Here is a 14,476-nt window from a genome sequence, read left to right on the forward strand (position 1 = left end):
CATCATCATACATATCTATTATTTCAGATTTTCATTTTCTCTTGCGGTGATTCGGCGCAAGAATTGTTTGACACCTTTACCATGGACCTGATAGTCTACCCAAATACACTTTCTCCAAGAAGACAACTTTGTTTTATTGTCCGGGGTTGCGTGAATTTGCAGTTAATCAGTGTATTTTAAATGACTTTTAATATCTGGGTCTTTAAAATCTTGACATGTTGCTTGTGTGACTCGTGTAAAATGAGTTTTTTAAACAACGAGTTTGCTTGAAGTTTGCACAGTGTACACGTCCATTCCTTTAATGCTGTTTTTAATAATTGAAGTGGGAGGGGAGGGAATGAGTTTGGGAACCTGCTGTAGGGAATGAAGTAAATTGAAAGGGTGTGTCGGGCAGTAACTGAGAGAAACACGGGATAAAAAAAAACAGAAATGGCAGCTTCACATAACTTTCTACCAGAAGGTTGGTAAATTATTCCTGTCCCGGAGTTGGTGCTTGGAGAGAGTTGGCTGCAGAGTTAGTTATTGTTGTGAGGTGTTGGGTTGCTTCTTCCTCGAGGAGGTGTGCGGGTCTCTTTCCCCCGGCGCTGCTGCTGGAGGGGCACTGCCCGCCACTCCGGGTCAGGGCAATGCAGCTACTTCTCGGCGCAGCTGCTTTCTTATCCACGGGCTGGGGCTGGGGCTGGGGCCGCTCTGCCTTCGCCCCCTCGCCTGGGCTTTAAAGCCGGCGGGAGCGGCCTCGCGGTCTGTAGAGCGGGCGGGGATGGGGTAAGCGAGGCCGCTGTCCCGCCGGCTTTAAAGGCCGCAGCGCAGAGGAACATTGTTGAAAGTTGTCTCGCAGTTGGTGTTGGTATCAGAGATCTGTTAGCACGAAACCTTTGATCTCGAAGGGGCGAAGCTGGTCGTAAATCCACTTTCCGGGGGTACACTGTTTAAAAGATTTTTGCTACTTTAAAAGCCTTAATAAATACATATTTCACGCACATTGAGTGAAGAAAGTGGGTTTGAGCAGGGGGAAAAAATCTTCCCTGTCTAATGTACGCTGATATAATGCACTCTGTCTGGAATTGATTCCGTGCTACAACTAACATTCGTGCCAACAAGTCATGCCATTGTAACACCAGTCACTGTCTGTGGCAGATGGTAACAAGGCACTCTAAGCAATGTTAACCTCTACTTCTACATCTGACAGAACTAGATGAAAGCTGGAGAGATTGTGACCGTGTGCCCTAAATCAGAGCACCTTTTAAATTGATTTTTGTAAAGGCTTAACAGCTCCTGGTAAAACAACTACTTTCGATTGGCTTAATTCACTTATGGTCCGTATTCACTTGAACTTTGACAATTACTTCTCAACGGGCCCACACTGTATCAAAATGCATGCTGAAATTATTTGAAAAGGATAGACTGGATGGACCAGTTTCACTAGGATTGCTGCATTTTATTTGGACAGCCTTCGTTTTTCAGGTGAGAAGTCCCTGTTTTGTGACTCAGTTTTATTTTAACGGAGATGATTTGTTATTGTTTGGAAAAATGATGTGCGTGGAAACAAGTATGAAAATATAGACATTTGAGGTTAATAGAGGAACTAAGGGTTTGCTAGTTTTAATTGGGTAGTTCATGACCTACTGTACTTCAGCATGACAATAACCCAATGCAGTATCACAGTAATTGTAGTGAAACAGTACATCATATGATAAATTGAACTACATAGTTAAATGCTCTTCTGGTAGAGAAATACAGGCTTTAAACATACATATAGTATTGACTGAATATTTTACAAAATGAGCTTGAGGTGCAAATATTTATTAACTATTTTCCCAATTGTTTACATTGTTACCCTTGCCTTCCATATTGGATTTTCTTTTTATTTTAAGATTCCAGTTTTTTTTTTTGTTTTCCACCATCCAATCCAAAACACTTCCAATTCACATTGTTCTTTCCATTATTTATTGATTGATTGATGTATTGGCACATGTGCCAAAGTGCAGTGAAAAGCTTTGTTTATGAGCGTACAGGCAGATCATCATAAGCGATGGTGTACAGGCCAAAAAGACCTAGACAGAGGCATACAGGTTACATTGTGTGGGGAATGTGCTAGGCAAGACCAATGTTAGCAAAATCGGTGTTATTTGAGTCCATTCATCAGCCTGATAATGGCCAGAACAAAGTTGTTCTTGAACCCCTCATCTGCCCAATGGAAGAGGTTGTAGGACATCATTACTGACATCGAAAGGCCTTTGACGTTGGCAGCCTTTCCACAGCAGCAAGCTGTGTAGATAGTAGCAGGTTTTGAGAAGATTTGTAGCTCAGCTTGAAGTTCTGGATGTGAGTTTGCTCGCTGAGCTGGAAGGTTCGTTTTCAGACGTTTCGTCACCATTCTAGTAACATCATCAGTGAGCCTCCGACGAAGCTAGTGTAGATAGTCCATGGATGGAAGCTTGCCTTCCGTGATGGTCTGGACTGTGCACACCGCCCTCTGTAGTTTCTTATGCTCCTGGGCAGAGCAATGGCCATACCAGGTCATTATACACTGGTGAAAGCATACTGTCTGGGTGTATCTGCAGAAGTTGGTGAGGGACTTTAAGGACATGCCAAGTTTCCTGAGCTGCCTGAGGAAGAAGAAGCATAGTTGTGCCTTCTTGACTGTCACATCTACGTGGGAAGTCCAGGACAGGTTGTTGGTTATCGTCATTCCGAGGACCTTGATGCTCTCCACCTTCTCGACCTCAGTTCTTTTGTTGTAGATGGGGATGTGTTCTCCTCCTTCTCCTTCCTGAAGTCAATGATCAGTTCTTTAGTTTTGTAGAGAGAGAGATTGTTTTCATTGCATCACGTCACCAAATCCTCAATTACCCATCTGTATTTTGTCTTGTTAGACATCCGTCCCATTATGGTGGTGTTATCAGCAGATGCGTAGCTGGCGTTTGTTTGGAATTTGGCAACACAAACGTAGGTGTACAGGGAGTACGGTAGGGGGCTGAGGACACATCCTTGTGGAGTCCCAGTGTTAAGTGTTGTGGAGGAGGTGCAGTTACCTATCCTCACTGATTGTGGTCTGTGGGTCAGGAAGCTGAGCATCCAGTTGCAGAGGGCAGAGCTGAAACCAAGGTCACACTTTTGAGATCAGCCTGGAGGGGATAATGGTGTTGGAAGGCTGAGCTGTATCATTGAGCAGGCATCTGATGTTAGTCTCTTCCTGTCCACGTGTTCCAGGGGTGACTACAGGGTTAGGGTTGTGACATCCTCTGTGGACCTGTTACATTGGTAACCAAATTGTGCAGGATTGAGGCAGGTTGGGAAATTGGAATTGATGTGGGCCATGACCAGCCTCTCGAAGCACTTCATGATTATTGAGGTCAGAGCCACTGGACGGTAGTCACTAAAGCATGTTACATATGCTACGGTGGTCGTCTTCTTGAAGCAGTGGGGACTTTGGCTTGTAGAAGGGAGAGGCTGAAGATGTTGGTGAATACCTCCGCCAGTTGGTCTACACAGGATCTGAGGGCTTGGCTGGGGACACCATCTGGGCCCATATCTTTCCTTGGGTTGACTTGCAGGACTCTGGGTTTGGTCCTAAACAAAATTCACTTAGATTTTACAATTAAGATGTAGTTCTTCTGTAATCTGTCACTGTTCTGACCTTTCCTACTTTCGAATTTACAGTTTCTGAATGAATATTGCTTTGTTTTCTGGATGTGGTTAATTGTTTACGCTCTGACAACAGTGCCTGTCATTATCTTCACAATTACTTCAGAAGTGGATATTGACTTTGTAGGTAGTGAACCACTACACCTGAGTCAGATTGACCTATCTTATCTAATGGCTTTGGATCCTGAGGTATATGGAACATAAAGTAATCAGTAATTGGAATCCTGGACCGTTATCAGTGAAAAAATGTACAGATTACTATTTGATTTGTTAAACTAGCAGTCCTGACCCAAACCTTTGCCTAATGTTTATCTGCCAGTCCATAAATTATTACTCTTGATAGGGCCTCATTGCTTGATCTGTGCCAGATGACTTTGGGCACTGTATGAAAGCATGTTTTGTGTGCTTACCTAAGGAAGGATATACTAGTTTTCATGGGGGTGTAACAGATTTTTTGCTTGGATAAAGGATTGTCTGACAGGAATGAATTAAATAGAACGTATTCTGTGGAATTTAGAATGAGGGGTGCTCTGACTGAAATACAGCATTCTTAAAGGATTTCTTGGAGTAGATGCTGGCAGTGATTGAGGAGTATAGAATATGGAATCATAATGTGAGAAAAAGGGGCATACCATTTAGATCTAAGATGAGAAATTTTTATCTTTTAGAGGGCTGTGAATCGTTGAAATGATACAATCCAGGGGCTGTGAATACTAAGTTGTTGACTGAGTTCAAAACAGAATTTGGTAGAGTTTTGATAACAAAGCTGAAATAATCCAGATGAAGGCCATTCAGGTTTAAAGGAAAAAAATCAGAATTTCTCTCATTGAATTGATAGAAGTGCGCCGCATGACTTCATGATTATTTTCAAACAAAAACAAACTTTGTGGCAGAGATAGTAGGTACTGCGATGCGGGAGTCTGAGATGACAAGGTGTAGAGCTGAATGAACACAGCAGGCCAGGCAGCATTAGACGAGAAGGAAAGCTGACGTTAGGGTCTGGACCCTTCTTTAGAAACTTTGTAGAATTTTTGATTCCACATATGCTAAATTGTTAAGCTCTTGGAATAGGAGTGACAAATTGACCTCTTTCTCCAGGTTGCTGCAGGGTTAACTTAAAACCAGATGCCCTCCTTTTTTCCTGAGCTTCGGTTTTAAAGGAGTCAATTTAACATGGCTTTCTTGAGTTAACTTAAGTTTATTAGATACCAAACACAAGAAGAAATAATAACGCAACACACAAATGCATCGGAGTAAGTGAGTCCAAAAACAAAGTTTTTAAAGAAATATTGAATATTCTCTGCATCTTGCGTGAAGTGTAGATAGTGAAATATTGTTGTAGTTCCAGTGGATGTTCCCAGTGGTATTTATTTCATTGGCTGTTCTCAAAGTTTTAACAAATACTAATCCATAAGCTTGGTTGTCAGCCAGTGTATATATTGAAGGGGGAGAAAACCTATCTGCTGTGGAGAGGTTATTTTTGTCTGTTGATGTTTGTCTATCCTCACGTAGGACCCTTGCACAGCTTCTCCAGGTGTGGGTGGCAGCCAAAATTGGGGTTAAATTTTTGAGGTCATGACATCCAGGGCAGTAATGGCTGTTTTGAATTTAGACTAAGTTACAACAGGCATATTCTTAGTGTAACAGGTCCTTTGTCTCGCAGTTCTCAGTGAGGGGTCATGCCAATTTTTGAGCATTGAAATTGGGTCACCATTGGGCATGAAAAGGCTTGTAACATCTTGCCCTTGTGGCTTCAAAACACCTTTGCCTGTCGTCATGGTTATTGAATGTTTGGATCTCTCTGGCTTTATCTTCTAAACATGTTTTTGGATTTTCATCTTGAACTGTTGAAATGCTGTCTTTTTTAATGAGCAAAATTGGGTTGTTCTGCTGTGTCATTTTTTGCCCTTAGAGTCCACCTCTTTCAATCATTTTTGCTGTACCGTCGTGCTGCTTGTGTTTGGACATAGTGGTCTGTCCACAGGATTCTACATGGTTTGAAACAACATGTTCATACATGTCATCTCACACTTCTGTAGCAGGTGGGGCATGAACTAAGGCCTTCTGGCCAAGAGGCAGGGTACTACCACTACTACAAGAGTCCTTATCCACAGGATTCTAGTGCACCTGATTTCACTTGATCCCTCTGTTCTGGAATTAAGTTACACTTTTGAAGATTTTCCTGATTGGTCTTGCTGCGTTTGGAATTTCTCTCTCCTGACCCACTTTCTTAGCAGGAAGATGCTTTGCGCATTAGGTTTTCACACCTCCTCTTTAGCACTGATTCTGCTCCATGCATATAATAGATCACCAGCTTGGTATTAAAGTCTCCCAGAAGGATAATCTTTCCTTTTTTGGTTTGGACGGCAATCAGGAATTCAAGATCAGAACAAAGCATTTCCTTAAAATCGTCAATGGAGTCAAGAGTCTTGGCATGGGCATATTGGTTATGGCTATGTTGTGGGTGAAGTGTCATGAGTCTTTCTTTCATGCAATTGGAGATGTTAGGCAATGCATTCAAGATTCTCTTTGACACATCAAAGCCAACTCTGTGGGAATAAGAGTCAGAACAGCCTTTGATTTCCAACTTCAGGTTTATCCTCAGATTTGTTTCTTTAGTTGCCCCACACAAGGAAGGTAAGCATAGCTGAGGGTGACAGTATTAATTTTTCTGTCTTGATAACTCACTCATACGGTTGACGTTCTTCTTTCCAGACCATCGTTCTTGAGATTATCCTTGAGTATGCTAACATTCCAAGTTGAAAAATTTACGGTTTACTTTCATTGACAACAAAACAGTCGATCCTGTTGGATTTGATTTTCCCCACCCAGGGGAACTTGGGAAAATTTATTTTTAAGGCTCCTTTTTGAGCCCTATTCTCACTTTGGATGCACAGAGACTTATCATGAAGTGCACTGTTCAGTCACCGGTGCTGCTGCTGGAAGACAAAGGTATCTCATGCCCTTCATGCACTTTATGTCTGTATGTGTACAGATTCTTGACTGGGGACACCGCTGTCCCCATGCACAATTCTTCATCATTGCAGAATGTGGCAAATGGACCCTGATAGAATCCCATGTACAAGTTTATTTAATGTGGGGTCCTTGGAATGCTGTTCATACAATCTTGTTGGAGTTCTGTGACATGCCAAACCATGAGGCATCCGACCCCTTTTTACCACAGCTTTCCTAGGTCTTCGGAGTCAGTGAGACCTGGTATTCTTTTGACTGTTCTGCTTTTGAGGAAACATTTCATTCACTACACTCTCTTCCTAATCATTCTTGCAAACTTTGCCCCTACTAGGATGAAAAATTTCCTGATAGCATCTCTCAAGGAATTGTTGGGGTCTATAAGCCTCTTGGTTGGAGTCATGGGTTAGTAGCATAAATCTAAGAGATAGTGATGATTATAGAGCCACAGAACCAGAGTCTCGAGAGGGATGCCTTGGAGGAGTCAAGTTCATGTGGAACTTCAACCGTGTAAAATCTCTCAGCTTCTTGTTAAAGTACAGATGCCAGTCAGGCTTCTAACCTTTCAGCAAGAAGGCAAAACATTTTCCACCACAACAGTGGTTCAATGGTTAGCACTACCTGCTCATGGTGCCAGAGACCTGGATTTGATTCCAGCCACAGCCGTCTTTCTGTATGAAGTTTGCAAAATCTCCACGTCTGCGTGTGTTTCCTCCTGGATGCTCCAGATTCTTTCCACAGACCAGAGATTTGCAGGTTAAGTGGATTGGCGATGCTAAAATGCCCATAGTGTACAGGGATGTGCAGGTTGGTGGATTAGCCAGGGGAAATGTAGGGTTATAGGGATAGGGTAGCAGGGGGGAATCTGAATGGGATGCCCTTGAAAGGGTCAGTGTGGATTCAATGGGCTGAATGGCCTGCATTCACATTCTAGTGATTCTATAAGGTGGTGATTTGTGGAGATGTGAATCTTGGTTCAGCATATTGCTCCTGATCTCATGAAATAATAATTTTGCTACAAATTAGTTGTACTTTGAGAGATGTGCATGTCTGTTATTACGATGAAAAATGTTGCGTTGTTGTGTATTTGCAGATGTCATACTTTCATCCTTTATTTTATTGTTTTATCCTTTTATCCTTACATCCTTTATTTTATTGTCACACTTTTGCATAGACAGCAGTGAACACAAACTGTGCAGGTATGTTATTTTGAACTGAAGGGGCTAAAAGTTCCCACTGCCTAGTGTGGATTAGCAGTAACAAACCATTCCGAATAATCAAGCAGGAGAAGAAATGAATACTTGAAATGTTTAGAGTATAATGGTGAAATGCTTTTCTTACAAAATAAATATTTCATCTGTTACTCATATAACAACATGGCGTGAAAAGTTGCATATTTCAGACACACTGATAAATAGATCTCTAGAATTGACTGCCTTTCTATACTCTTGTCCATGGTTTTACTTATAAAATAAAATCTTGGATTTGGGCTTGATTATTCTTGCTTCAGAATGTTTTACTACAGCACAGAGCAGGTCCTGTATTCTGTTTACATGATTTCTTAGCATTACTCAATGGGATTTTGTCAGCTCAACAGTTTAAGTGCCCCTCTGTATCTCCTAGCAGTGTCTGGTTGATTGTGTTTTTCAATGGTGTCTGCTACTGTTGACTGACTATTCCACCTTGAGTCCCCTTAATTTATTTAATACTATATGTCTTACAGTCTGACAAACTCTCTAGGCAAGGGATAAATCTTCTAAGAAATAAAAATATGCTGTTGCTGTGGATCATCGAAACAATAATTATTTGCAGAATTATGGTAACTGGAAACTTGATTTTGTTTATGAAACTTCAAAAAAAGATGTAAGTGAAAAGTGTTTTCTAAGGCAGTTCCTTTATAATTTTATGACCGGCTGGAGGAGAATGGATCATTTGATTATAAACTGTGACTCATATTCCAATTTATAAAAGATATCAAGTTGCTGTGGTAACTTTGTTGATTGAATACAAATTTTACCAAGGCAGCTAATTTACCTTTGTAGATAGAGAGGATTCAAATTTGTTTGTTTATGCAGCTGCGCTTTTCAGGTTTACATAACCACAGCATTAATCTGTCCTTAGTGCTCTCTTAAACATATTATAAAACACTGAGACCTCACCTATTTTCACACACTCTAAACCTCCTTCCCCATATCTCAAATTTCTAGCTTGTCTCCAAGAGCTAGTGTGTACAGCATTACTTATGGCTCTACCACCAGAACTAATGCCACAAGAATTTTGATTATATGTGCAGCAACTTTGCATTATTTTGTATAGTACTATCTTATGGTTTAATTTGTTTGTAGAACACTAATATTTGGTAGACATTTTGTGAATGCCAAGTATCAATGACGATATGATATTGATTCTTAACATTTGTGGTATAGTTCATCAAGAACAATAAAAAAAATTATATTTTACTAATTCGAAACAATGCTCTTTTTGCAGTTGGTGTTGAATTTTGACCAGAGTGAATGCCTAATTGTTTTGGAAAACCTAAAATATTCTCTTTGGAGTTTTAGAGAGAACAATGAAGAGACCTGACTTTTGCAAGACCTTTTTTGAGTGTATGTTTCAGTGTATAATTTATTATGTTGTTCCAGATGATTGAGAATTGATATTATGAATTCAGGTTAAAAGGAGGGAATTGTTGATGGGTGTATTGGAAGCTACATATGCTGATATATTCTGGGCCAATGTTCTTTGGAGACAAACAAAAATACACAAACTGTACTTGTTTCAACTATAAACAGCCATTGTCTAGTTCATTTCTCAGGGTAGTGCCTTGACCGATCAGAGCCAACTTGCCTTTTTTAAAATGGAAGTAAAGCTTAACAGTTAACTGTCAATCATTATTAACTCCATGGCAAGCTGCTGCCAATTGGAATCCACTTAACAATCAATCAGAACTCTCCTCATTAAATGGCATAAATGCTGTTTTCTCTTTGCTGCTTCATGTGAATAGCCCTGATAATAAAAACTTCTAAGAAAAAGGCTTTTTTCAGCAATACTCAAGTTTTGAAGATGCTACATCAATTGAATCAATATGTTTACTATTGAGTGTTAAACTGGTTGTTATGAACATCAGTGTGTGTCTAATTTGTCCTTGAATCTCTGTCCATGGGTGTTTTCAATTAATCTTAGATGTCATGAGTTGGATATAACAAAGCAGGTAAATAACTGAACCCAGCTTTAGAGAAGTTTTAACCAGTTTTGTTTGAAAGCATTTTCTTTGCTATCTCCTGTATTATCTGTTTGCATGGCCAAGTCTAAACATTCTCCATCCGGCCTGTTCCCTGGAAGATAAAATATCCAAATAATTTTTGATATTGCCACAAATTCTTATGTTTTGTATGAACGTAACATTTATTTGGCAAATATTTGCATCAAATACATTGGGTTTTTAATCTTGTAATTACAAGTAGTTGATCTGGCATTTCCTCAGTTCAGACAGATTTACATAAGGCAAAACCAAGCTTGAACAGGTGTACTCCACTAATTCAGAATGCATAAAGCATGAAAGCTGGCCATTTCATCCTTTTTGACTTAGGGTAGCGTTCCTTGAACTTGTTTGTATTAGTAGGAACATGGTGAAGTGAGGAATAGCGCCTCGAGCCTAATTTAATATTGGAAATGAGAAAGATTGGCTGATCTGCGACAATAATCCATTTGTTTGCCTTTGTCCCATATCCCTCCATAACAAATTTGTCAATTCCAGATTTAATATGAACAATTGATCTAAGAACAACTGGCGTTGTTTAAAACAATTCCCAAAGTCTGTCTGTCACCTTTTGTGCGTGGAACTACTGTAAACAGCCCTGAAAGATCTGGCTCCAACTTCTAGACTATGATGTCTGGTCCTAGAGTCTACAGCCACAGATTTATTTTTTTTCAAAATTCCTTCGAATATCTAGAACACTTCAATCAAATAACCTCTTTAATCTTTTTTTAATTTGGGGGATATCCCAGTTTTTGCAATGTCTTTTCATAATTTCACACTTGAATTTCAGGTACTATTCTGGTAACTTTGTCCTATGTTCTCAGCCCTATATTTGTCCTCTGTGTGGCGGAATTCTTGCAACGTCTGAACATTGTGGGTGGTGACAAGCCAGTGGGGGAAAACATGGAAAAATCCAAAAAATTAGTTTCTTGGTGTCAAGAAAATATGTCTGATTTTCCACCCCAGCTTTGAGTGACAAAATGAAAGTCTCGAGTGAGCAGCATGAGGCTTATTCACAGGCATTATTATTTCATTATTCCCTATTCTGAACACCTTTATATGCAGCTTGCTATTCTCCCACGTGGCGAGGAGAATGTATAGTTTGAAAGTCAGAGCAGAGATGTTGCGAGTGCAGCTTACTGCTTGTTTGTCTGAATTATGTTCAGCAGTCCCAAACACCTCAAACTGCCTGCCTACCCAGCCCATAGTGATAGGTGTAAAATATGCACAGCCTCACCACATCAATGTGACACATCTGCCGCTCACTTGAAATACAGTAATCCACTTAAATGCTGCACTGTGGAGTACACTGACAATGTGTATTATAATGCTGCTACCAGGCTTCTATGTGCACAGTGCCAGGCACGCCTGTCACTGCATAGGAGCAGGGTGTACGTCAGAGTGCCTTGCGTATTTTCTTACTGCTTAAGCACTGTGCCTACTTTTAATGCTCTCAATATCTCTGCCTTTTCTTGCCTTATTTACACTTTGCTACGTCATTCAGAGTGTATGAGCTCACAGTAGATCATACTTTCCAGGGCAGACAAAAAGCCAGGGAGCTTGTCATGGTTGTGAGCAGTGATCAATCAAGTGCATGGAAATATTACTCGGAAGTATGTTATCAATGTCATACCCACAGCCTGTGCCAACATCCTAGATGGCAGACCCACTGCCAGTGTTGCAGCTAAATGGCAGTGTCTCACATTCTAAGCATGGTAGTTCAGTTAGTCAGTCAAGGCAGTGTCCAATCTTGATCCAGGAGCTTGGAGAGGGTCAATTGGCTTTTTTGGTGGACAGCATCAGTTTCTGTATCAGTATAGTCCAGGAAGTGTGCTACAGTCAGTTCTGTTAGTGCAGCACAACATGGGGATTAGAGGTAAGTCAGTTGGGGAGCTGTACAGGTTGATTTAGGGGTCTGGTCAGTCAGTATTTGGTGCAGACTGAGTTGGGGGAACGTGTGACCCATGCTCAGTCGCATTGGTCCGTTCACTGAAAATCAAGGCAGATAATTAGGCTGCACCACCGTGCAAAGGAGGAGTTCAATCTTCAGGAATGGAGACAATATGCTGGAATGGAGAGGAGACAAAAAATCTGAAGGAGGCAACCTAACATATAAGGTAGGAGAAAATTGGAGAAGATGTGTTAATGTGAGAAGGGTTGTTGTCAACATGCATACTACGTGGCTTCGATGGGAGTGAAGTTCATCATGATTGGCATTTCAAAAGTATAGGCCCAGGTCTCCGCAGATTAGATGGAGATTTCAGTTAGAGTTGGGTGGAACAGTTGGTGGTCAACAAAGAAGATAGGAGCAAGAGGTTTGCGGGTCATCTGGATGACTTAACAGTGTCGCCTGCGTGCAACAAAGACCATGCAAAGTTTCATAGGCTACACAAGGGTATGGAGATGATTCTGTCTTATTTTGAAATTTTAATTTTTTGCCAACATACTGTGTGAGAATTGCTGCCTACATTGTGTTGATTTGGTGGGGTTGCCAGCTGTGTTGGCAAAGCCTTCTACCTGGATTACGACAGTAACCCCACAGTTGGGCAATGAGATGATGCAGTGTGATCTGGCGCAAATTCCATCAGTAACGGCCTTCCAACATTCATGGCTTTCCAGTAGATCTTGGAAGCAGCTATTTGCATTAAAAACTTAGTGTAGCTGTCACCTTTTTGACAGCTGGGAGCCATTAATGCTGATTTCATTAACAGAGCAGTATTCCATTTTGAGAGTGTACAAGTCATTTGGAATAATCGGCACAACGTGTTTGGAATCTGCACCAGGGTATTCTGGAAATTGTCCTGCTGCCTATGTTACTAAGAGCTTTCATCCTGCCTAGTTTCAAGGGCTAGATACCTTTGGAAGGTAGTGAGTTTTGAGAAGATTTGTAGCTCAGGTTGAGGTTCTGGATGTGAGTTTGCTCGCTGAGCTGGAAGGTTAGTTGTCAGACGTTTTGTCACCATTCTAGGTAACATCATCAGTGAGCCTCTGAAGCGCTGGTGTTATGTCCCGCTTTCAAGTTTTCTATAACACCAGCGCTTCGTCGGAGGCTCACTGGTGTTACCTAGAATGGTGACGAAACGTCTGAAAACGAACCTTCCAGCTCAGCGAGCAAACTCACATCCAGAACCTTTAGAAGGATGGTTACTGGGAGACAAAGCCTACTCTCTGTAACCATGAGTGACAATTCCAATAAACCGTCCCCAACTGAAACTGTGTGTCGTTACAACGCCACTCATGGTATCATTGTGGAGCAGATGTAAGGCCTTCTGAAGATTAGGTTCTGATGCTTTCCTCAGTCAGGGAAGCGGGATGGGGATGTCAATGGAGTGTGCAGCAATTTTTGAATTCAGTTCTTGACCAAGTGAAAATGGGATATAATAGATACTTAAGAGCTGGGAGAGTGGCAATAGTTTTTTGAGGAGGATGATAAGGACAATGAACAAGAATTAAACTGCACAGGTTATCTGTCCTTTGTGACTGACATACCATGTTAGAACTCTGACTATGGAAGTGCTACTTCTGGGTGCCTGGTGTGGCAGAATATCTGTTCAATGTGGGGGAGCTTTCATCATGATAGCGTGGTCATGGTTGGTCACAACAAGCCAGGGAGTATTTAATTGTTACCCATTCCCGATCGATGTGAATTGGGTGAAGTGATTAGTCATTGATTAAACTTATTGTTGCTGGAAAGACAAACATTTGCTGTTTATTTCCAGGAGCAAACAGAGCTTTTTTTTGTTTGTCTTTTTCTTAAATTTTATTGAACAACAGGAAAAAACAAATTTGCTCCCACATTGCACAAAGAGATATTCTGCCACGCCAGGCACTAAGGAGTAGCATTTCCATAGTCAGAGTTCTAACACGGTATGTCACAAAGGACAGGTAACCTGTGCAGTTTAATTCTTGTAGCTGTAGTTACAGTGACAGTTGATTAGGTGTTGATATAGCATCGCAATACATTTGCCTTCTATTTCCATAAAGAGCCATCATGCTACTTACGAGCCCTCGGAAGTTGTTATCTTATCTTTTTGTCCCACCACGTGTATTCTGATGGGCTGTTTGTGGCCGGATACAAATGACATGAACAGTTGTGTTTTAAATATGATGCCATTGGTGAAAATCCTGAAAGGTCCTGCAGTAGTATGTACATCTGCTTCTGCAAGATAGTGTTAGAGGCATAGTGGCTACATAATGAGGAGTGCAGCAGAGATTTGCATAAGTCAAGTTGCTAGAATTCACTGAGAGAAAGCCTCATCCCAAAATTAACACTTTGCTGATTTTTTGATAAAATTTGGCTCTCTTGGTAGCCAGACTGCTGTCTGTAACTTCAGGTGTGATCTAGCCAGGGTGTTATGTAGTAGCTTAATGAATTTTATCTGTTTTTATTATATTCTTATAGAATACTGGTACTTCTATTTATTAGTCTGTAATTTATTTTCTGTACCTGTTCACGACTTTTTAGCTATCTCTGTATTTGAACACACATCTGTTCAAACCCCACTCTTTCTAGCTTTTCACATTTTCGAGAGTAATCTATGACCTCACGCTTGCTTACAACGAACTCTGTTTTCCTCAGTTTGTGTTTTTGTTCAATCT

The 14,476-nt window shown here is 40.9% G+C and overlaps 1 protein-coding gene across 2 annotated transcripts in view; it reads left to right on the forward strand.

The window, feature by feature from the left end:
* The first annotated feature begins 347 nt into the window (after positions 1 to 347).
* The window catches only part of LOC125457683 (inactive N-acetylated-alpha-linked acidic dipeptidase-like protein 2), an 823,004-nt gene continuing 808,875 nt past the window's right edge, over positions 348 to 14,476 (forward strand). For both annotated transcript variants that reach the window (XM_059651091.1, XM_048542236.2), the window contains exon 1: positions 348 to 460. The gene's annotated coding sequence lies outside the window, so the exon portion shown is untranslated. The remainder of the gene's footprint in view (positions 461 to 14,476) is intronic.

This window comes from Stegostoma tigrinum, chromosome 14 (assembly GCF_030684315.1).
Source record: "Stegostoma tigrinum isolate sSteTig4 chromosome 14, sSteTig4.hap1, whole genome shotgun sequence".
NCBI lineage: Eukaryota > Metazoa > Chordata > Chondrichthyes > Orectolobiformes > Stegostomatidae > Stegostoma > Stegostoma tigrinum.